The sequence below is a fragment of the Hyla sarda genome, chromosome 11 (genome assembly GCF_029499605.1).
Source record: "Hyla sarda isolate aHylSar1 chromosome 11, aHylSar1.hap1, whole genome shotgun sequence".
Lineage (NCBI taxonomy): Eukaryota > Metazoa > Chordata > Amphibia > Anura > Hylidae > Hyla > Hyla sarda.
The window spans coordinates 43,831,280-43,856,721 of record NC_079199.1 but is presented as its reverse complement, the minus strand read 5'-3'; the positions used below and the strand labels follow the sequence as shown (position 1 = coordinate 43,856,721).

At 44.3% G+C, this 25,442-nt stretch overlaps 1 protein-coding gene and 1 pseudogene across 4 annotated transcripts in view; both read right to left on the bottom strand.

Annotated features, from left to right (window-relative positions):
- The window catches only part of LOC130295308 (uncharacterized), a 34,168-nt gene extending 12,426 nt beyond the window's left edge, over positions 1 to 21,742 (bottom strand). Inside the window, exons 1-3 of one of the 4 annotated variants that reach the window (XM_056545942.1) lie at positions 21,500 to 21,742; positions 13,010 to 13,114; positions 2,235 to 2,348 (exon numbers count right to left, since the gene is read on the bottom strand). The gene's annotated coding sequence lies outside the window, so the exon portion shown is untranslated. The remainder of the gene's footprint in view (positions 1 to 2,234; positions 2,349 to 13,009; positions 13,115 to 21,499) is intronic. The other 3 variants (XM_056545940.1, XM_056545943.1, XM_056545941.1) reach the window with 3 other exon arrangements.
- Positions 12,685 to 12,776, bottom strand: LOC130296024 (U2 spliceosomal RNA; annotated as a pseudogene).
- Positions 21,743 to 25,442: the final 3,700 nt, after the last annotated feature.

Genomic DNA, 25,442 nt, shown 5'->3' with positions numbered 1-25,442 from the left:
TTTTGAAATTCACTTTCGGCCTGCTGATAAGAACATTAGGGCCGATGCTCTCTCTCGTTCCTCAGATGCCTCTGAAATTGAACTCTCTCCTCAACACATCATTCCTCCTGACTGCCTGATTTCCACTTCTCCAGCCTCCATCAGGCAAACTCCTCCAGGAAAGACCTTTGTTTCTCCACGCCAACGCCTTGGGATCCTCAAATGGGGTCACTCCTCCCATCTCGCAGGTCATGCGGGCATCAAGAAATCTGTGCAACTCATCTCTCGCTTCTATTGGTGGCCGACTCTAGAGACTGATGTGGTGGACTTTGTGCGAGCCTGCACTATCTGTGCCCGGGATAAGACTCCTCGCCAGAAGCCCGCTGGTTTTCTTCATCCTCTACCTGTCCCCGAACAACCTTGGTCTCTGATTGGTATGGATTTTATTACTGACTTACCCCCATCCCATGGCAACACTGTTATTTGGGTGGTCGTTGATCGATTCTCCAAAATGGCACATTTCATCCCTCTTCCTGGTCTTCCTTCAGCGCCTCAGTTGGCTAAACAATTTTTTGTACACATTTTTCGTCTTCACGGGTTGCCTACACAGATCGTCTCGGATAGAGGCGTCCAATTTGTGTCTAAATTCTGGAGGGCTCTCTGTAAACAACTCAAGATTAAATTAAATTTTTCTTCTGCATACCATCCTCAATCCAATGGACAAGTAGAGAGAATTAACCAGATCTTGGGTGACTATTTACGACATTTTGTTTCCTCCCGCCAGGATGACTGGGCAGATCTTCTACCTTGGGCCGAATTCTCGTATAATTTCAGAATCTCTGAATCTTCCTCCAAATCTCCGTTTTTCGTGGTGTACGGCCGTCACCCTCTTCCCCCCCTCCCTACCCCCTTGCCCTCTGGTCTGCCCGCTGTGGATGAAATTTCTCGTGATCTTTCCACCATATGGAAAGAGACCCAAAATTCTCTCTTACAGGCTTCTTCTCGCATGAAGAGATTCGCAGATAAGAAAAGAAGAGCTCCTCCCATTTTTTCCCCTGGAGACAAGGTATGGCTCTCCGCTAAATATGTCCGTTTCCGTGTCCCGAGCTATAAGTTGGGACCACGCTATCTTGGTCCTTTTAAAGTTTTGTGTCAAATTAATCCTGTCTCTTACAAACTTCTTCTTCCTCCTTCTCTTCGTATCCCTAATGCCTTTCACGTCTCTCTTCTTAAACCTCTCATCCTCAACCGTTTTTCTCCTAAATCTGTTCCTCCCACTCCTGTTTCCGGCTCCTCGGACATCTTCTCTGTCAAAGAGATTTTGGCCTCTAAAAAGGTCAGGGGAAGAACTTTTTTTTTAGTGGATTGGGAGGGTTGTGGTCCAGAAGAGAGGTCCTGGGAACCTGAGGACAATATCCTGGACAAAAGTCTGATCCTCAGGTTCTCAGGCCCCAAGAAGAGGGGGAGACCCAAGGGGGGGGGTACTGTTACGCCGAGCGCTCCGGGTCCCCGCTCCTCCCCGGAGCGCTCGCTACACTTCCCTCACTGCAGCGCCCCGGTCGGTTCCACGGACCCGGGGCGCTGCGTTACCACCTCCGGCCGGGATGCGATTCGCGATGCGGGTAGCGCCCGCTCGCGATGCGCACCCCGGCTCCCGTACCTTACTCGCTCCCCGTCAGTTCTGTCCCGGCGCGCGCGGCCCCGCTCCCTAGGGCGCGCGCGCGCCGGGTCTTTGCGATTTAAAGGGCCACTGCACCGCTGATTGGTGCAGTGGTTCCAATTAGTGTTTACACCTGTGCACTTCCCTATATCACCTCACTTCCCCTTCACTCCCTCGCCGGATCTTGTTGCCCTAGTGCCAGTGAAAGCGTTCCTTGTGTGTTCCTTGCCTGTGATTCCAGACCTTCTGCCGTTGCCCCTGACTACGATCCTTGCTGCCTGCCCCGACCTTCTGCTACGTCCGACCTTGCTTCTGTCTACTCCCTTGTACCGCGCCTATCTTCAGCAGCCAGAGAGGTTGAGCCGTTGCTAGGGGATACGACCTGGTCACTACCGCCGCAGCAAGACCATCCCGCTTTGCGGCGGGCTCTGGTGAAAACCAGTAGTGACTTAGAACCGATCCTCTAGCACGGTCCACGCCAATCCCTCTCTGGCACAGAGGATCCACCACCTGCCAGCCGGCATCGTGACACATAAACATGGGTATATATAAACTTTTAGATGGATATGAAATATGTATGTCTAGGGGAACTTACTTTTGGAAAACACCCCTGGTAACCTTGATGTAAATTTTCTTCTTCTGCATATTTCCTCTTAAAGTAGGCTACTTTCGACGTTGTTGAAATGAATTTGTCTTTCTAGAGATGTGCCTGTCGTAGAGAAGTAAAACACGGTCAACCTACAAAGTCTACTCTTTAATAAAAGTAGTAAAACCTCTCTGTCTTTGCGCACCATGCACTCACTCCATGATGAAGGGTATAAGATTTTAGACTGATCAGTAATGTACAGAGTATAGAGGGGGCTCATAGCTCAGATCAGGATCCTCTCTGTTGTGCCAGGTTCTACCTCCTAGGACAGAGGGATCCATGGTATCTCTGTCCTGGGCATTGGCTATGTCTCTTTCATGGAGCTAGTAGCTACAACAGGTTATATTAACAAAAAGAAGAATGGAAGAAGATAGGAATTAAAGAAACCAAAATGGACAATTCTTTTAAGTGGACGCTGTCAGAATCAAAAACTGTAGATGTTGTACAGTACATCTCAGCATAAGAAAATGTTATCTTCTTTTTATAGAATTCATGGCTTATAAAAAAAAGATCACTAGGGGTCCCCCTACTACCCAGAACATAATCCTGTCCTAACTGCAGCATCATCTTTGTCAGGGACAAAGTCTAGTAAGTGAGGGGGGGACTAGGACTCCTCTGTGCTCACTCCTGTCCTGACTATCAGAATGCAGCATGGAAACAGAGAGGAGGGGTTACAGAGCAGTGTGCAGTGATTGGCTAAAGAGACCCAGCACAGCAGACTCAGGGAGGAAGTGAATGCATAGTAAGTGAGGGCGGGCTCAGTGCTTGCCTTGGACACGCCCCTTCCTGAGCAGTGGATGTCACAATGAGTGACCCTCAGAACAGAGGGATTTGTGAGACAAATACAGAAGCTAGACACATTAAAAAGACATGAAAAGAATCTGCATGACCAAGTGAGTAACATATATAACCATAATTTTTTCCTGTGCTATGACAGGTACGCTTTAAATTAATGCCCCATTCAGCTGGTGACAGGTGTTTTAAAAAGTGCATAGTTCTTGTGAGTGTCCCAGCCGTCAGACCCTTACCAATCACTCATTGATGGCATTTTATAGCAACATCAGAAATCAATGATTTGCTGCAGTTCTCTATTACTACCACTAGAGGCCCTCACTAGCCCACAGAAAGAACCTACAAAAGTCAAGAACTCAAAAAAAATGTCTAAACTGAAAGAATATAGGGGTGGATTTATAAAGGTTGTCTTTGGTTATTCTTTAGTCAATAAATATATATATATATATATATATATATATATATATATATAATTTTTTATTATTATTATTTATTTTATTTATTTTTTTGCTTTGGTTTTTCCAAGTTTCCAAATTTATAAAAACGTTGGACATCCTTTATAAATTTAAGCAAAAAATGTAAGCAAAAAAAACAATAAATCAATTCAGAACACCATTTTGTATGAATCATCCTTTTTTAAAGGTGCTTTGCAGTTTTGTGAGCCGGGTCTGACCTTTGTTTAGGTTTGCGACTTTTTGGAGGGGTTTGCGACTTTTTGTGCGACATTTGCAGTTTATAAATAGGTTAACACTGCAAAAAATGTAAATGACTTAAAAAAATGACTTTGCACAATTTGCCTTACACTTGCAAACAACAGACAAGTCACACATAAAAGTGCTTAGGCGCACATGCAGCATTTTATGCGCCAAATGTAAGCCCAAATTTTTTTTTTTAAATAGCTTTATAAATCTCCCCCATAGATCATATGGATGGGGGTTGCTCAGCTTGTGTAAGGGGTATAATGGCATTCTCTAGGCACTATATTACCTATCGATGTAAAAAAAAAAAAAAAAATCCCAAATGGCAATATTAGTATCACATGACACAAAAATACAAGAAATACATAGATACTATTGGGAACAGGACTGATAGTAAAACTGATCCTGCACAGAATGCCTGAATGCCTGAAATAATTTTTTTTTTGGCTCCTGGTCAAGAATAGGTTAAGAAGCCATGTTTCAGTATGGAGGCAAATCATGGCATTATGCACAGTGTAAACGGCCCACAAGACCATCTGTTTTATGGCGCTCTATCAGTGACTATTTATAGTGCTTTGGGTTGGCGGGGGGGTTCACATGAGTTTTCTCGTAGACCTATCACATTATTAATGCACAAATAACACAGTATGATTTGAAGAAGATTTCTGTTCTGATGGTTTGACTAGGGAGATCCTGCACTGAATTGTTTGTTTTTACTAGGTTTTGAAGGACTATTGTACAACCAGCAACACAGTCATTTTTGCTGTAGCTTTTACCTTGCATGGAAGGAAAGCTAGTTTTTCCTTTTATATAAACAGATAGAAGAGGCAGAGTTGTTACTGAACCCGAGAGCAAAGACCAGTGTATTTAGGGAAGAACCCTCCTATGTGTTTACAGAGACAGAGAAATACAGGGAATAGTCTCACTGGGAGAATCAATGCATCCACTTCAGGGTACAGGTGCAGCACTAGAGAAGTCTTTGGGAATAGGGAAATTCAGGTTAAAGGGGTACTCCACTGGCCAGCATGGGGAAGTAAATGTTCCTAATGCTGTTTTCGTGCTGTGAGGGTCGACCACGCCCCCTCGTGATGTCACAGCCACGTCCCCCAATGCAAGTCTATGGGAGGGGGCATGACGGACGTCACGCCCCCTCCCATAGACTTGCATTGGGGGACGTGGCTGTGATATCACGAAGGGGCGTAGTCGACACTCGCAGCACGAAAACAGCATTCAGAACATTTACTTCCCAACGCTGGCCAGTGGAGTACCCCTAAAAAGGAGTATTCCAGGATTTTTTTTTATTTGACGGGCTGTAAAGTTAGTGTAGTTCATAATATAGTGTCTGTACCTGTGTGTGACGGTTTTCTCACAATTCTTCTGTGATTTTCACTCCAATATTTATTTTTAACAGCATACAAAATGACTGTTGTCTCAGATTTTTCCCAGGTTGCAATGCGGCCGAGTTCTGACCTCACTAGTCAGCTGATGACAGGGAGCCTGTCTACTTTAATGGGTGGAGCGATCGCTTGGTGGGAGAGAGATCAATCTGAAACTAATGCAACAGTTGGAGGTACCCTGATTGAAAACTACAGGTCTTTTGAATGGATGCAGCTCATTTATGTTTCAATGAGTGGGGTGGCTGATGTGTGGGAGGGAGGAAAATGGAATTATGGGATTTGTAGGCAAAAAAAGAAAAGTCAAAACAGGAAATACAAGTTCACAAAAAGCTAGCCACGGTGTTATGGTAATCTCACAACATAGCCATTTAGCCCCAAGACAAGCGCAGATCCTTCCTAAGCATGTCCATTACTGTCTGCCAGGTACATACTAAAATTACCTTATGGTGGATAACCCCTTTAACATATATACAATCCCTGCAAATGAAATGCACATAGACACATCCGATGTGTCCCGTTTCAAGCTATCCAAATGACATTGTGGAAAATATAAAGATATAGAAGACACGTTGTTATTAATGACAAAATGTTGCTGAAATTATTCCTAGGTATTGAGATCTGTTCTGTCCTATTAAAGGGGGGGGCCAGTAAGAATAACTGTGTCTTCTTATGGGCCAATATTTCCCAGCCATGCTTAAAGCATTACTGTCATTTAAATTAACTTTTGACATGTTAAACAGACAGGTCAAACATTAAGATCAATCGTGCTGTGACCTCCACTGATCACTAGCTATAGCCAGGTGAAGCATACTGCATTGTGCTTCACCCACTTGTTCAATGCTCAATGCAAAAATGGGCACCTTGGACTGTAATGGAGCCTGTCTCCAGTAATCAGTCGGACAAAGCACCACAACAAGGAGCAATGCACACTGAGACCCCAACTGATCTTAACTTGTGGCACTTTTAGTATGAAATAGTAATATGTTGCCCTGGTGTGATCCTTTGTTACAATATGTTGTGTGCGTCCCTGGTGAGCAGTGATGTATGTACACTGTATGCACCGTCATTCTCGGCCGCGGACACAATATTCTGCCTTGCCCCAGGGGCTTCCAACCCACGCTATGTCGGTGATGGGAGGGGGGGGGGGGGTCACCAAAATGTACTTTCGCCTGTGTATACAAAAATCCTTGCACAGGCCCTGCCCCCCATGTACCATTCCCTCTCCCTAGTCATAGCAGCCCCCCATGTACCATTCCCCTCCCTAGTCATCAAAGCCCCCATGTACTCTCTTCCCTTGTCTTATCATGGCCCCCATGTACAATTCCCTCCCCCTAGTTATCACAGCCCCCCATGTACTATCCCCCCCCCCTAGTCATCACAGCCCCCATGTACTCTCTTCCCCAGTCTTATCACGGACCCCATGTACAATTCTCTCCCACTAGTCGTGACAGACCTCCATGTAATCTCTTTCTCAGTCTTATCACATCCCCCCACCCTTGTACCATCCCCTAGTCATCACAGCCCCATGTACCATTTTCTCACCCTAGTCATCACAGCCCCATGTACCATTTTCTCACCCTAGTCATCACAGCCCCATGTACCATTTTCTCCCCCTAGACATCACAGCCCCCATGTACCATTCCCTCCACTTAGTCATCACAGCCCCTCTATGTACCACCCCCACCCAGTAATCACAGCCCCGCATGTACTTTATTCCTCAGTTTTATCACGGCCGCCATGTACCATTCCCTCTCCCTAGTCATCACAGCCCCATGTACCATTTTCTCACCCTAGTCAGCACAGCCCCATGTACCATTTTCTCCCCGTAGACATCACAGCCCCCATGTACCCCATTCCCTCCACTTAGTCATCACAGCCCCTCTATGTACCACCCCCACCCAGTAATCACAGCCCCGCATGTACTTTATTCCTCAGCTTTATCATGGCCGCCATGTATCATTCCCTCTCCCTAGTCATCACAGCGCCCCATATACTTTTTCTTCCCCAAAAAGCAGGGCTTACATTGAATTGACAATTCGATATCACCAGAAATCATAATCGTGTCTGTCAAAAGGGGGGCGATATCATCAAATGTATTTATAAAATCATCCAGACCTAGGTAAGACTTAAAGGGGTACTTTTTGTTTAAATCAACTGGTGCCAGAAAGTTAAACAGCTTTGTAAATTACTTCCTTCTTAATCCTTCCAGTACTTATCAGCTGCTGTATACTACAGAGGAAGTGCTTTTCTTTTTGAATTTCCTTTCTGTCTGACCACAGTGCTCTCTGCTGACACCTCTGTTCATGTCAGGAACTGTCCAGAGTAGGAGCAAATCCCCATAGCAAACCTCTCCTGCTCTGGACAGTTCCTGACATGGACAAAGGTGTCAGCAGAGAGCACTGTGGTCAGACAGAAAGGAAATTAAAAAAGAAAAGAACTTCCTGTGGAGTATACAGCAGCTTATAAGTACTGGAAGGATTCTGATTTTTAAATAGAAGTAATTTACAAATCTGTTTAACTTTCTGGCACCAGTTGATTTAAAAAAAAAAAAAGTTTTTCAGCGGACTACCCATTTAAAGGGTTACTCCGCTCCCCAGCGTCCGTAACATTGAGTTCCGAGCGCTGTGTGTGGGCGTCCGTGTTCATGCCCGCCCCCGTCATGTCACGTCCCGCCCCTCAATACAAGTTTATGGGAGGGGGCGTGATGGCCGTCGCGCCCCCTCCCATAAACTTGTATTGAGGGGCGGGATGTGAGGTCACATGACGGGGCCTGGTGTATCGAGTGGGCGGGCGTGAACACAAAAGCCCGCACACAGCATTCGGAACTCAATGTTCTAGATGCTGGGTAGCAGAGTAACCCTTTAAGTATTCAAGCTTCAAAACTGAATCTATTCTTGGTGCAGATTACAATGTCAAAAAGTTATTTTGATGAATTCTTCACTTTACCGAGTATTTTACAATAACTTTAACTTTACAATACATAATGTGATGGCAGCAAAATACATTGCCTCACACCTATCAAGTGTCCATCTTTACATGATTATTTCCTCTTTTTAACCCACATCCTTTTCCTCTTTTGATTTACATATTGCTTGGTTCCCATTTTTTTTACGATAACATCGAATTGGCTTGATTTCAATGTATGTTGTGAGGTTTATAGGAAATTTGGGGATTTTTTATAGAAGCAGGACAATCTAGCGTGAAGTGAAACTACTGGGGCCAATGCCTTAAGAGACTTAATGTATATTCATATGTTAAAGAATTGTTGCATACATTTGTTGGACTGTCCCATCTGAATGAGTGGAAATAGCTGAGAATCTGATTTATCGCAATAGATGGAAGATTCTTTATATACCACCAGAATTTGATACTGAGTCATGGCCATAAATGAAGTATTTCTCACAGAAAAGCATTGCAGTAACACATGTTTTGCTATACACATGTTTATTCCCTTTGTGTTTATTGAAACTAAACCAAAAAAGGGAGGAAAAAAAGCTAATTGGACATAATGTCACACCAAACTCCAAAAATGGGCTGGACAAAATTATTGGCACCCTTAAAGGGGTATTCCAGGATATCAACAGATTTGTAAATTACTTCTATTAAAAAAATCTTAATCCTTCCAATAATTATCAGCTGCTGAAGTTGTTCTTTTCTGTCTGGCAACAGTGCTCTCTGCTGACATCTCTGCTTGTCTCGGGAACTGCACAGAGTAGAAGAGGTTTCCTATGGGGATTTGCTTCTACTCTGGACAGTTCCTGAGACAGGTGTCATCAGGGAGCACTTAGACAGAAAAGAACAACTCAACTTCAGGAGCTCATAAATACTGAAACAATTAAGATTTTTTAATAGAAGTAATTTACAAATCTGTTTAACTTTCTGGAGCCAGTTGATATATAAAAAAAATGTTTTCCTGGATAACCCTTTTAACTTAATATTTGGTGGCACACCCTTTGGAAAAAATAACTGAAATCAGTCACTTCCTATAACCATCAATAAGCTTCTTACACCTCTCAGCCGGCATGTTGGACCACTCTTCCTTTGCAAACTGCTCCAGGTCTCTCTTATTGGAATGCGCCTTTTCCCAACAGCAATTTTAAGATCTCTCCACAGGTGTTCAATGGGATTTAGATCTGGACTCATTGCTGCCACTTCAGAACTTTCCAGTACTTTGTTGCCATCCATTTCTGGGTGCTTTTTGACATATGTTTGGGGTCATTGTCCTGCTGGAAGACCCAAGATCTAGGATGTAAACCTAGCTTTCTGACACTGGGCTGTACAGTGCGACCAAAATCCGTTGGTAATCCTCAGATTTCATGATACCTTGTACACATTCAAGGCACCCAGTGCCAGAGGCAGCAAAACAACCCCAAAACATCATTGAACCTCCACCAAATTTCACTGTAGGTGTTCTTTTCTTTGTAGGCCTCATGTGCTTTACCAAAAAGCTCTATCTTGGTCTCATCTGTCCACAAGACGTTTTTACAGAAGGATTTTGGCTTACTCAGGTTCATTATGGCAAAATGTAGTCTTGCTTTTTTATGTCTGTGTCAGCAGTGGGGTCCTCCTGGGTCTCCTGCCATAGTGTTTCATTTCATTTAAATGCCGACATATAGATCGCGCTGAAACTGATGCTCCCTGAGCCTGCAGGACAGCTTGAATATCTAAGGAACTTGTTAGGGGCTGCTTATCCACATCCAGACTATCCTGCGTTGACAACTTTCGTAAATTTTTCTCTTCCGTCCACGCCCAGAGAGATTAGCTACAGTGCCATGGGTTGTAAACTTCTTGATAATGTTGCGCACTGTGGACAAAGGCAAATCTAGATCTCTAGAGATGGACTTGTAACCTTGAGAATGTTGATATTTTTCCACAATTTTGGTTCTCAAGTCCTCAGACAGTTCTCTTATCCTCTTTCTGTTGTCCATGCTCAGTGTGGCACACACAGACACACAATGCAAAGACTAGGTGAACTTCTCTCCCCAGGTGAGTTTAAAGGAGCATCACATGGTCGAAACAATCTTATTTTTCCACAATTTTGAAAGGGTGCCAATAATTTTGTCCAGACCATTTCTGGAGTTTGGAGTGACATTATGTCCAATTTGCCTTTTTTGGTTTAGTTCCAATACACACAAAGGGAATAAACATGTGTATAGTAAAACGTGTTCCTGCAATCCTTTTCTGTGAGAAACACTTCATTTTCTTGAAAAATGTCAGGGGTGCCAACATTTACAGCCATGACTGTATGCATGACATTGCATTTAGAAAGTATAAAAACGGGTAGTGAACACTCATAACCTACAAGGGACATTCTGGTTAATATTAAAATTATCATAACCTGTTAAATAATTGGATTTCTCTGTTATAGCAATATTGAGATGTAGGAGCTTGTTCACATATAAAACAGGATATGAGAAAAAGAAACCGGGGAGGGCACACTATATACAGTAACTAGCTAGCACCGGGAGCAGGGGTCTCAAACATATTCCGAGAACAGAAATCCGGGGTGCATGTACTAGGTGAAGTATCATAAAAATTGCAAACAATAAAGAGCGTACGTGCACTCACCGCTACAAAGGTATCTGCGCACCCGGGAGTCCGGGATCTTGCTAGAAGACGCTGTGGAGCGCTCAGAGGCAACGCCAGCCGGTGTTGCCTCTGTGCGCTCCACAGTGTCTTCTAGCAAGATCCCGTGATCCCGGACGTGCAGATACCTTTGAAGCGGTGAGTGCACGTACGCTCTTTATTGTTTGCTGGTTCACATATGTTTACTGAGCTATGACGAATGAAAATGCCGGATGTAAGATGAATACTTTGGACCTGACATCCTCTATAGCACTCCATAGGACCAATGGATAACGTTTCATCCGACCTTTCAAGTAAAAAAAACTCTGCATGCAACCAAAACTGTATGGAATTGCTTTAGAAAAGTCCATTCTGAGAAATGTACGGCCAGGGAGCAGAGCACAATGTGGCCCGCTTTACCGGCTGCGATCAATCCGCAACTTTTGGCATGTCTGATCGACATGTTCAACATTGTTACGCAGAGCGCTCCGGGTCCCTGCTCCTCCCCGGAGCGCTCGCGGCGTTCTCCTCTCAGCAGCGCCCCGGTCAGACCCGCTGACCGGGAGCACTGCACTGACACTGCCGACGGGGATGCGATTCGCATAGCGGGACGCGCCCGCTCGCGGATCGCATCCCAATCCACTTACCTGTCCCGGTCCCCGGCTGTCACGTCCTGGCGCGCGCGGCTCCGTTCTCTAGGGCACGCGCGCGCCAGCTCTCTAAGATTTAAAGGGCCAGTGCACCACTAATTGGTGCCTGGCCCAATCAGTGTAATTAGCTCCCACCTGCTCCACACCTTTATAACCTCACTTCCCCTTCCCAGCATTTCCGGATCTTGTTGCCCTTGTGCCTAGTGAAAGCGTTTCCTGTGATTGCCTTACCAGTGTTTCCAGACCTTCTGCCGTTACCATTGACTACGAAACTTGCCGCCTGCCCTGACCTTCTGCTACGTCTGACCTCGCCTCTGTCTAGTCCTTCTGTCCCACGCCTTCTCAGCAGTCAGCGAGGTTGAGCCGTTAGCGGTGGATACGACCTGGTTGCTACCGCCGCAGCAAGACCATCCCGCTTTGCGGCGGGCTCTGGTGAATACCAGTAGCAACTTAGAACCGGTCCACCGGTACGGTCCACGCCAATCCCTCGCTGACACAGAGGATCCACATCCAGCCTGCCGAATCCTAACACAAGTGCTCACTATCACCCAAAGTGCAAGAAAAAGTGCAAACGTGTCACACAAAAAAAACGTGCACAAAGGATGTGGTCTATCGCTAAGCCCTTCTCCAACAGGAGAGAGACCTCCCAACAAACCTACCCTTCACCTCCGGGCCAGAAGGCACCTGCAAGGATCCAGGTTCGATGCCCCTTTTCGCCGAACCTACTAAGGGGCCGAAAATGCTCATGGCTTCCACCTAAGCGTTCACCAAGGTATCAGCCAAGAAGCCGTATACTGATGCCATCTTGACCCAAGCCAAGATGCCCAGGGGTTGCAGGGAGGTGAGGAACCTAATGGCCGCACACACCTCCCCTAGACCGCCAGGAGGGACACCCAGAAGGGCTACCACATCCTGACAAATCCTGTGTACAAAAACAGACACATAAAAGTGGCACAGTGACAAACAAAAAATAATAAATAAGTGGACGAGTGCAGATATACTGCCCGGTCATCCGGCCGGATCTATAAAAGTTTCCCTGATCCTAGCCAGAAGGCCGGGATACCAAGGGTGAGTGCCAAAGGTGAAAAGTAATGGTGCAGTTATAACACCCAGTGAGTTTTGGCACCTCATGGTCACCACTCCCCGAGGCACAGAAGTACCTCGGCTCTACACCCCCCAACCTCATGGCGAGACCCGGAGGAAACAGGTCACATCAGGACAGCCGTTGAGCTGATTCCTCATAACCAGCCCCAGGAAGCCCCGATACACCTGCCCCCTCCATGCAGCACCCATCCCCACCAGCTCCACACCGGTGGGACTTCTCCACCAGTATGAAACTGATAAGAACAGATACTACACTTGATCTTAGCCAAAAGGCCGAGAAGTGATGTTTCTGATGACAGTTACGCAAGTTCCTAGATCTAAGTGCAAAATAGGGTCATTTAATGTCACCACAGGACCTTCAGGCCCCCTCAGACTGCTACCCCTGCACCATATATAGCTAGAACAATTTAAAGAAATAACTATTTGTGCTACTTATGAGGATGAATTACGACTCACACACACACTGAAGCTCCACAGATCATTCAGCATTCAGACAAGTAATAGAACAAATCACCCACCTTGAAGTTACAGTTCACTCCGCAATACGACTCACGCAGGAATCATCAATGGTCCCTCTTAGCCATTTGCATAGCGAAGTAAACATTTCTTTAAAAGCTCACCTGCTGAGAATAAGAATGAGGTAACTGTAGATACTATATTAAACCAGATAGGAAAATGGTGATGCAACAGTCCCCATGTGACAAGAGAATAATGAGCTAGACCTGTGAACTAGCGGAGGTAATGACTCCTTGGTCACACGTGCCTGATGTAAATTATCGCTCTAAAAACTTTGGTGTAAATATTATTATTATCTTATGTAGTTTATCTCCTCGAGTTATCTCCATCTCTGGGAATTTATTGCTATTTTGATTGAAGAATAAATAAAGAACAGCACCAATGAAGTCTACTACCAACCCCTACAGTTCCTACTCTGGTCAAGTATAGTGTGAATAGGGCATTGTAAGGGATATGAGTAACTCAGTGGTCGTGATGTCAGCGACGGGACCCCCGCGACCAGACTTCTTATCCCCTATGCCTTGGATAGGGGATAAGATGCCTAGCAGCAGTGTACCTTTCAGCTGTCCAGGCATTGTTACACTCAGTGCTCCGGCCAGACACGCTGGCCATGTGCGCTCCGCTCCTCTGTCCTCCTCTGCCGGTGGGGCTGAGATTCGCATCGCGGGACATGCCCATATGCGAATCCTAGCCCGTCACTCACTTCTGCTCTCTGTTGTCTCTCCGGTCATCTTGCAGAGACGGGGCGCGTACCCCCGCCTCCTAGGGCGCGCACCAGAGCTCTAAGATTTAAAGGGCAAGAGATCCCTTAATTATCATCTACACTTGCACCTATCCTATAAGTATCAGCACCTCACACTAACCCCTGCCGGATCTATGTCTCCCTTAGTGCCCTAGAGAAAGCATTTGTAGTCTTGCCTTGTTGTGTTCCCCACCCCATTGTTCCGTGACCTGACCTTGCTCCTCTGCCGCCTGCCTATTGACCTCCCGATACACATCTGGGCCCCCTGCCCTGACCTTCTGCTATCCAGACCACGAGTTGCGTATCCCTCCTGTGCCTCAAATCTCCTCAGATGCCTGTGTGGTTGAGTCGTGCCAGGGGTATCAACCTGGGTGCCGCCTGCCGCAGCAAATCCATCACGAAAACCAGCACCACCTTAGACTCCGCTCCCTGGCATGGCCCATGTCATCTACCACACAGGTCCAATGGATCCACTACTACCCTGAGTGCTACAGCCTACTGCCGTGAGTCTTACAGGCATGCTGGGAGTTGTAGTTTTGCAACAGCTGGAGGCCACAGTTTGGAGACCTAGGTTCTATGGTCCTAAAGTACTCTGTGTTAAAATAAGTAATATCTATAAATTTTACTATAATTACATGTATACCTTATTTTTGTATTCCTATTTTACATCTAATTGAAACAATTCCAAGCTAAACTACGACAATAAAGCAACTTTTATCTTTCAAGTAGTTTAGTATCATCGATACCAGTTACAGCGCACTGGTGTGTCGTAATATAAGCGTCACAGATTGCAGATTACATACATTGGACTTGTATAAGTGTGCTGTGTGTATTTATAGAGGAGTTTATGACATGGCAAGGTTTGCAAAGGTTTTTTTTTTATCAATCCATTAACTTAGCAACCCTGGTGTGAACTGAATCTACCAGCAGCTGTGCAAATGATTGTATTTAGATAAAGCTACCCATAGTCCAAGCGCTAAAGTCCCCATGAACGGAAGAAATCGCTGATACAAATTTAACTCCTTAGTGAACAAAGTGCAATAGTTTCTGTATACAAATATATATATATATATATATATATATATATATATATATATGTATATATAAAATAGTGAAGATAGTCGCAGAACTCCAAGTGTGTGAAAAAAATCAGGTGGCTTTTATTCCATACAAAAACAGGAGCAACGTTTCGGCTGCCTGTGCATATACAGTAGTCCCTCAAGTTACAATATTAATTGGTTCCAGGACGACCATTGTATGTTGAAACCATTGTATGTTGAAACCAGAACTCTATGGAAACCTGGTAATTGGTTCTAAAGGCACCAAAATGTCATCCAAAAATAGGAAAAAGTGAGAATTAAAGAAAAATAAGTAGATAACTAATATAGATAAAGCAAATCCTTACATATAAAAGTAAGAAAGATCTGCTGGGAGCTGTAAATCACTGTCTATGTCAGTGTTTCCCAACTAGGGTGCCTCCAGCTGTTGCAAAACTACAACTCCCAGCATGCCTGGACAGCCTTCGGCTGTATATATCTGTGGGTGACACCTATAGATGGAGAAGACAAATAAGTCACTTGTAGTTTTTTATTGGTACAGAAAACACGCTCGGTCCGGTAGCCTACCATCTGTGCACATTCATTTAGTTTCAATGAGAAGCACCAACACAGCTGCTGAAGAACATCTTGGGAAATAAAACTTGGAACTATTCATAGTACACTGAAACGTGGACTGCAAGAGGTTGTGCAGCAGCTGCATTAGAAGGGACAAATGATCAGTTGTTATAGCTAGGGCAACAAATCTCTGTGCATTATAGATAGGTAAGATCAGGGCATGAACCACCTGCTGTCCATATGATCCTGAATAAATCAAAGGATTCAAGAGGTTCTGCAGCAGCTGACAGTGAGTTGGTGAATAAGTACAGCCTAAAGACAACTTAATGCAATCCTTCTATTCCTATAAAGATGGAAATAAATCATATTGGGCAGTGCCACAAGTTAGGGGGCAGCAGTTTACTTGGTTTTATGATAGTGTTCCCCAACCTTTAGCTCTGCAGCTGTTGCAAAACTACAAGTCCCAGCTCGCCCTGTCACTCCAAGACATTCAGCTTCTATGAGCAGCACAGTCACAGCTGCTGCAGGACATCTTGGGAAATAAAGCCTTAAACTATACAAAGTAGGCAGGAATGTGAACTGCAAGAGGTTCTGCAGCAGCTGCATTAGGATGAGAAACTTTCCCTGGGCATTATAGATATGTGAGATGGGGCTGTAAATAAATAAATGGAGGTGTTTAAGAGGTTCTGCAGCAGCTGCATTAGGATGAGAAAATATGCCTGGGCATTATAGATATGTGAGATGGTGGTGTAAATAAATACATGGAGGCGTTTAAGAGGTTCTGCAGCAGCTGCATTAGGATGAGAAACTATTCCCTGGGCATTATAGATATGTGAGATGGGGGTGTAAATAAATGAATGGAGGTGTTCAAGAAGTTCTGCAGCAGCTGAGCTAGTGAATAGATGACTACAGCCTGAACACAAATTATTGCAGAGCTACAATTCCTATATATATATTAGAGATGTGCAAACTTACAGTAAATCCGATTCGTCACGAACTTCTCAGCTCGGCAGTTGATGACTTATCCTGCATAAATGAGTTCAGCTTTCAGGTGCTCCGGTGGGCTGGAAAAGGTGGATACAGTCCTAGAAGACTCTCTCCTAGGAATGTATCCACCTTTTTCAGCCCACCGGAGCACCTGAAAGCTGAACTCATTTATGCAGGATAAGTCATCAACTGCCGAGCCGAGAAGTTCGTGACGAATCGAATTTACTGTAAGTTCGCTCATCTCTAATATATATATATATATATATATATATATATATATATATATATATATGGGTATTAATCATATTGGACATGGATACAACATAGTGGACTGCAATAGACCTGGGTTAATTATGGGGTTCCCCAACCTGCAGCTCTTGCAAAACTACAACTCCCAGCTTGCCCTGCACTTCTAAGACATTCAGCTTCTTGAGCACCACATAACACCTTGTAAAATAAAACCTAAAACTAGTAGAAAAAAACTTGGACTGCAAAAGATGCTGCAGCAGCGGCATTAAAGGGGTACTCCGGTGGAAAACTTTTTTCTTTTTTTTTTTTTTAAATGAACTGGTGCCAGAAAGTTAAACAGATTTGTAAATTACTTCTATTAAAAAATCTTAATCCTTTTAGTACTTATTAGCTGCTGTATGCTACAGAAATTTTTTTCTTTTTGAATTTCTTTTTTGTGTTGTCCACAGTGCTTTCTGCTGACACCTCTGTATGTGTCAGGAACTGTCCAGAGCAGCATAGGTTTGCTATGGGGATTTTCTCCTGCTCTGGACAGTTCCTGATACAGGCATCAGGTGTCAGCAGAGAGCACTGTGGACAAGATAAAAAAAAAATAAAAAAAATAAAGATTTTCCTCTGTAGCATACAGCTGCTAAAAAGTACTGAAAGGATTAAGATTTTTTAATAGAAGTAAATTACAAATCTGTTTATCTTTCTTGCACCAGTTCATTTAAAAAAAATTCCACCGGTGTACCCCTTTAAGAAGGGCAAATGATCAGTTGTTGTGACTAGGGCAACTATCCTCTGAGCATTATAGATAGGTGAGCTTGGTGGGGGGGGGGTAAATAAATAAATGGAGGAGATTGAGAGCTTCTGCAGCAGCTGCTGTTGTAGCAAGGGCAACACTAAATAGGTGAGATCAGGGCGTGAATACATAAATGGAGTCACTGAAGAAGTTCTGCAGCAGCTGAGGGATTGAGTATTATATATTGTGTCTACTGGCACAAAATTGCGTATTGTAGGATCGTTTTTTGCCGTGTTGGGTGATGGTTTAGAGCCCATTAGCATCTGTTTGGGTTCTGACTCCCATATTACCTACACCAGTGGTCTTTAACCTGCGGACCTCCAGATGTTGCCAAACTACAACTCCCAGCATGCCCGGACAGCCATTGGCTGTCCGGGCATGCTGGGAGTTGTAGTTTTGCAACATCTGGAGGTCTGCAGGTTGGAGACCACTGACCTACACGGTGTGCTGTTTATTCATAAAATATATTTGAGGACGATTTATCTTATCGTAATTACAATTAAAAGTTAAGTTTTAACGAGCTAACAAATCTTCTTCTGTGAATACTCGTCCATATTAGCTCCCACTATAATCAGTATATCTCCAATTATTTTTATATCTCCAATAATTTTCAGTGAAATTGCTTACCATATGACCCTGAATAAATGGAGGCATTGAAGAAGTTCTGCAGCAGCTGACTTAGTACTTTAGTGAGTAATCAATACAGCCTGAAGACAACTTATTGTGGGGCTACTATTCCTAACTAGATGGGCATATATCATATTGGGCATGGTTTCGTAACATCACAGTTGGTGAAGAACGTCTTGTGAAATAAAACCTTAAAGGGGTGATCCAGGAAAAAACTTTTATATATATATATATATATATATATATATATATATATATATATATCAACTGGCTCCAGAAAGCTAAACAGATTTGTAAATTACTTCTATTAATTTTTTTAAATCCTTTCAGTACTTATGAGCTTCTGAAGTTGAGTTGTTTTTTTCTGTCTAAGTGCTCTCTGATGACACGTGTCTCGGGAACCGCCCACTTTAGAAGAGGTTTGCTATGGGGATTTGCTTCTAAACTGGGCGGTTCCCGAGACACGTGTCATCAGAGAGCTCTTATACAGAAAAGAACAACTCAACTTCAGAAGCTCATAAGTACTGAAAGGATTAAGATTTTTTTTTTTTTTTTTTTTTTTTATAGAAGTAATTTACAAATCTGTTTAACTTTCTGGAGCCAGTTGATATATATATATATATATATATATATATATATATATATATACAAAAAATTTTTTTCCCGGATAACCCCTTTAAACTATCCAAAGAAGACAGGAATGTGGGCTGCAAGAGGTTCTGCAGCAGCTACATTAGGGAGTGTAAACGATCAGTTGTTCTAACCAGGGCAACTATTCATTGGGCATTATAGATTGGTGAGCTTGAGGTTTTATAGACTTGGTTTTATAATAGTGTTCCCCAACCTGTAGCTCTGCAGCTGTTGCAAAACCTGCAAGTCCCAGCTCACCGACCAGTCCAAGACATTCAGCCTCTATGAGCAGCTCCGTCGCGTCTTGGCAAATAAAACCTTGAACTATCCAAAGTAGACAGGAACCTGGACTGCAAGAGGTTCTGCAGCAGCTGTTGTTACAAATAAATAAATGGAGGCGTCCAAGAAGTTCTGCAGCAGCTGAGTTAGTGAAAAGATGACTACAGACTGAAGACAACTTAGTGTGAGGCTACTAATCCTATCTAGATGGGCATAAATCATACTGGGCATGGCTACAAGGAGGGGGACAGCAAAGGACTTCTGCTCTCCATCCTGTGGCTCTGCAGCTGTTGCAAAACTACAATTCCCAGCATGCCCTGTGTTAGTGAATAAATGAATACAGCTTTAAGACAACTTATTGTGGGGCTACTATTCCTATATAGATGGGCATCAATTATATTGGGCATTGCTACAAGTTAGGGGTCAACAATCAACTTGGTGTTCCCCAACTTGTGGCTCTGCAGCTGTTGCAGCACTACAATTCCCAGCATGCCCTGGGTTAGGGAATAGATAAAAACAGACTGAAGACAACTTATTTCAGGGCTATTATTCCTATATAGATGGGCATCAATTATATTGGGCATGGCTACAAGTAAGGGGGCAGCAATGGACTTGGTGTACCCTAACCTGTGGCTCTGCAGCTGTTGCACAACCACAACTCCCAGCATGCCCTGAGTTAGTGAATAAATTAATACAACCTGAAGACAGCTTAATGGGGGGGGGGTATTATTCATATATCATAGTGGGCATGGCTACAAGTTAGGGCACAACAAGGGGCACTGTGTTTCTCAACCTGTGGCTCTGCAGCTGTTGCAAAACTACAACTCCCAGCATGCCCCGAGTTAGTGAATAGATGACAACAGATTTGAAGACAACTTACTCCAGGGCTATTATTCCTATATAGATGGGCATAAATCATACTGGGCATGGCTACAATTAAGGGGGCAGCAATGGACTTAGTGTTCCCCAAACTGTGGCTCTGCAGCTGTTGCACAACTACAATTCCCAGCATGCCCTAAGAAAGAGAATAGATAAATACAACCCGAAGACATCTTATTGCAGGGATATTATACATATATCATAGTGGGCATGGTCACAAGTTAGGGCACAGCAAGGGGCATGGTGTTTCCCAACCTGTGGCTCTGCAGCTGTTGCACAACTACAATTCCCAGCATGCCATGAGTTAGGGAATAGATAAATAGGACTGAAGACAAACTATTTCAGGGCTATTATTCCTATACAGATGAGCATAAATCATATTGGGCATGAATACGAGTAAGGGGGCAGCAATGGACTTGGTGTACTCCAACCTGTGGCTCTGTAGCTGTTGCACTACAACTCCCAGCATGCCCTTAGTTGATGAATATATAAATACAACCTGAAGACATCTTATTGGGGGGGATATTATACATATATCATAGCGGGCATGGCTACAAGTTAGGGCACAGCAAGGGGCATGGTGTCCCCCATCCTGTGGCTCTGCAGCTGTTGCAAAACTACAACTCCCAGCATGCTCTGAGTTGGTGAATATATAAATACAACCTGAAGACATCTTATTGGGGAGTGATATTATACATATATCATAGTGGGCATGTGGCTACAAGTTAGGGCACAGCAAGGGGCATGGTGTACTCCATCCTGTGCATCTGCAGCTGTTGCAAAACTACAACTCCCAGCATGCCCTTAGTTGGTGAATATATAAATATAACCTGAAGACATCTTATTGGGGGGGATACTATACATATATCCTAGTGGGCATGGCTACAAGTTAGGGCACAGCAAGGGGCATGGTGTTCCCCTACCTGTGGCTCTGCAGCTGTTACAAAACTACAACTCCCAGCATGCCCTTAGTTGGTGAATATATAAATACAACCTGAAGACATCTTATTTGGGGGATATTATACATATATCATAGTGGGCATGGCTACAAGTTAGGGCACAGCAAGGGGCATGGTGTTCCCCTACCTGTGGCTCTGCAGCTGTTGCAAAACTACAACTCCCAGCATGCCCTTAGTTGATGAATATATAAATACAACCTGAAGACAGCTTATTGGGGGGGATACTATACATATATCATAGTGGGCATGGCTACAAGTTAGGGCACAGCAAGGGGCATGGTGTTCCCCTACCTGTGGCTCTGCAGCTGTTACAAAACTACAACTCCCAGCATGCCCTTAGTTGGTGAATATATAAATACAACCTGAAGACATCTTATTTGGGGGATATTATACATATATCGTAGTGGGCATGGCTACAAGTTAGGGCACAGCAAGGGGCATGGTGTTCCCCTACCTGTGGCTCTGCAGCTGTTACAAAACTACAACTCCCAGCATGCCCTTAGTTGGTGAACATATAAATACAACCTGAAGACATCTTATTGGGGGGATATTATACATATATCGTAGTGGGCATGGCTACAAGTTAGGGAACATCAAGGGGCATGGTGTTCCCCTACCTGTGGCTCTGCAGCTGTTGCAAAACTACAACTCCCAGCATGCCCTGACAGCCTTCGGCTGTCAGGGCATGCTGGGAGTTGTAGTTTTGCAACAGTAAGTGGTTAGAAAAGTATTGGGCTCGGTACCTGTGAATGTAGTCACCTCCAAGCAGCTCCTAGGAGACCCGTCCTCTCATTGCTTCTCCCCCGGACCCACACGTGTCTCCCCGGCTCTAGATACCACACCAGCCGCAGCTCCTTCTCCCTGATCTAAGGCTGCCCGCTCCCTGCCTGCTGATTGGTCCACAGGGCGGAGCTGCTGCTACAATGTTGCTAAGCTGCGTTCGATCAAGGAGAGTTGCTAGGCAACGGTGACGCTCAGCGCATCCCAAGAGCATCTTCAGCAGGGAGTCATGCGCATTGCTGTCAGATGCCAGTGAGAAAAAAACACACAGCAAAGCATTGGAATAAGAGCGTGGGAGGTGTTTTCCCTCAAGGCTCATAGAATTTTTTTTTTTTTTTTTTTTTTTTTAGTTTTTTTTTTTGTTCTCACAAGATATTTCCCAGGTTTTGCCAAGTTTAACTTAAGGCTCAGCCTTCACAGCTGCTGGGTAATGGGTCTCAGTGAGTCACAGCCCTGGTGTCAGGAGCCTTATCATTTATTTATAAACACTTGTCATTCCGAGACAGAAGGGAGAGAGAAAGAAGCATTTTAAGACAGCGCCAAATAAACAGGAATAAATTCTCCAGAGGATCGGATAAATAATAAAAAAAGAAGGAACGTAAAGAGAGCGCTATGTGCACTACAGAAGCCAGCGATCAAATGAAGCAGAAGAGAGCGACATGTCGTCTATGGCTGACCAGATATGGAAACTGGATCCGCCGTTTTAAAAGTCAGAAGGGAGAGAGAAAGAACCATTTTAAGATGGCGCAAAATAAACAGGAATAAGTTCTCTAGAGGATCGGGAGGGGGGGGGGGAAGATAAGTAGAGCGCCATGTGCACTACAGACGCCAGCAATCAAATGAGGTAGAAGACGGCAATGTGTTGTACATGGCTGACCAGATATGAAACTGGATCCGCCGTTTTCAAAAATAGGGCCTGATAACATATATGAAGCTGGATCTTTGGCAATCCATGTCCCATCTGTTGGTTTCATAGGCATAGTTAGTTTCCTAACCAGGGTGTGCCTCCAGCTGTTGCAAAGCTATAACTCCCAGAATGACCAGACAGCCAAAGGCTATCCTGGCATAATGGGACCAGGGCCGGCTCTGCCTATAGGCAAAATAGGCAGTCACCTAGAGCGGCCTCTTGATGGAGGCGCCAATCTGCCTACTGCAATAAAGTTAGCCAGCATCCAAAGCACCCGCCCATACAATGCACCTGCCCATCAAGCAAAACCCGGCCACGCTACCCCCACCGCACCCGTACTATAATAATCAGCATTTTTCAGCCTGCCTGAGGAGTGCAGCGCCACCTCTGAAGGCAGACGGAGGTGATCACTAAGGTCGGGTCAGTCCAACATCGTGACATCGCGCGCGCCTCCATACATTGGGAGGAGCCAATGGGCGGGGCCAGGGGCAGCAAAATTAGCTTTCACCTAGGGTGGCAAAAATTCTTACACCAGGACTGGTTGGGAGTTGTAGCTTGCAACAGCTGGAGGCACACTCATTAGGAAACACGGGTCATCGTGGGTAATGTGTCACAGCCATGGTGTCAGGAGCCTTATCATTTATTTGTAAATACTTGTCATTCCGAAACAGAAGGGAGAGAGAAAGAACCATTTTAAGACAGCGCCAAATAAACAGGAATAAATTCTCCAGAGGATCGGCGAAAAAAATAAAATAATAAAAAAAGAAGGAACATAAAGAGAGCGCTATGTGCACTACAGAAGCCAGCGATCAAATGAAGCGGAAGAGAGCGACATGTCGTCTATGGCTGACCATATATGAAACCGGATCCGCCGTTTTCAAAAATAGGGCCTGATAACATATATGAAGCTGGATCTTTGGCAATCCATGTCCCATCTGTTGGTTTCATAGTTAGTTTCCTAACCAGAGTGCCTCCAGCTGTTGCACAGCTATAACTCCCAGCATGACCGGACAGCCAAAGGCTATCCTGGCATGCTGGGACCAGGGCCGGCTCTGCCTATAGGCAAAATAGGCAGTCACCTAGAACGCCCTCTTGATGGAGGCGCCGATCTGCCTACTACAATAAAGTTAGCCAGCATCCAAAGCACCCGCCCATACAATGCACCTGCCCATCAAGCAAAACCCGGCCACGCTACCCCCACCGCACCCGTACTATAATAATCAGCATTTTTCGGTTTTGGACCGGACCTAAAACCGTAGTATGCTACGGTTTTAGGTCCGGTCAGGAAACCGCATACGGGTCAAAACTGAGCCGACCATTTGACTCCGGTCGGCTCATTAAAGTAAATGGAGTCACGGGCTGATCCGGCTGGGGTACGGGAGAGCCCGGTTTTCCCCTCCCCCAGCCAGATCCGGCGCCCGTATGTAAAAAAAAAACGAGATGTGAATGCAGCCTCAAGCATACTTTGTCTTTTTTAGCCCTATTTTTTTTCCCAACAGTTGTTCTTGATATATTGGCTGTCTGGGCATGCTGGTAGTTGTAGTTTTGCAACAGCCATAGGCACCCTTGTTGGGAAACACCAGTCTACAGACTGTAAGCAAGTTCTGTAGAAATCTGAAACAAATAAAGTTAGTGGGAATGTTTTATTAGAAACCTGAAGAGAAAGCATCTTTAGGAGATTTGAAGAAAATCAGAAACAGCGCCACTCTTGTTTGCAGGCCTTGTCGGGTATTGAAGCTCAGTACCATTTTATAGGCACTGTTTTTTAAAAATGGAGCAGAATTTTTTTAATTTTATTAAAAAAAAACATTTAAAAAACAACTACAACTATAATAAAAATATATTGGTACATTATAACAGGGATAACGTTAGCATTGTCAGGTTTAAAGGGGTACTCCGCAGTGAAAAAAATATTTTTAAACTCAACTGTTGCCAGAAATGTATACAGATTTTCAAATTACTTCTATATAAAAATCTTAATCCTTCCAGTACTTATCAGCTGCTGTATGCTCCAGAGGAAGTTGTGTAGTTCTTTCCAGTCTGAACACAGTGCTCTCTCCTTCCACCTGTCCAAAGCAGGAGCAAATCCCCATAGCAAACCTGTACTGCTTTGGTCAGTTTCTGACACAGACAGAGGTGGCAGCAGAGAGCACTGTGGTCAGACTGGAAAGAACTACACAACTTCCTCTGGAGCATACAGCAGCTGATAAGTAATGGAAGGATTAGGATTTTTAAATAGAAGTAATTTACAAATCTGTTTAACTTTATGGCACCAGTTGATCTGAAAACATTTCTTTTCCACCAGAGTACCCCTTTAAAGGAGCTCCTTCTTTTCATTGCTAGTTTTTGGAGAATGCATTCGGGATCGGACCCTAACCGACACATTAAAGCCCTAGAATAAAGAGCACGGTGCCGTTTCTGTTTGTGCCATTTATTTTGAAGTATTTTTTTGGTTCTCTCAATAAAAAAGGATTGAATGCCAGTAACTATGGAAACCACTGTAAAAAGGGCTCGAAAAAAAGATTGACTGTCTGCGGATTATTGTTTATATTATGACTCATGTAACCCAATGGCTTTCTATGTTACACCTAACCCATATATTTATTTACCCTATGAGTAGTATATATGGCAAGGCTGTGGTTTATTTCCTGATAGGATGCAATTTTTTTCTGCAGCAGGCAATCTCCTAGGCCAGTGGTCTCCAACCTGCGGACCTCCAGATGTTGCTAAACTACAACTCCCAGCATGCCCGGACAGCCGTTGGCTGTCCGGGCATGCTGGGAGTTGTAGTTTTGCAACATCTGGAGGTCCGCAGGTTGGAGACCACTGTCCTAGGCAATCCAACTAGGGTGCCTCCAGCTGTTGAACAGCCAAAGGTTGTCTAGGCATGCTGGGAGTTGTAGTTTTGCAACAAGTATTGTCCATTTTTACATGATGACTTTTCTTACTGTTTCAGGACCAAGGTGCCCAATTACTAGTCCAATTTGATAAACCTCACA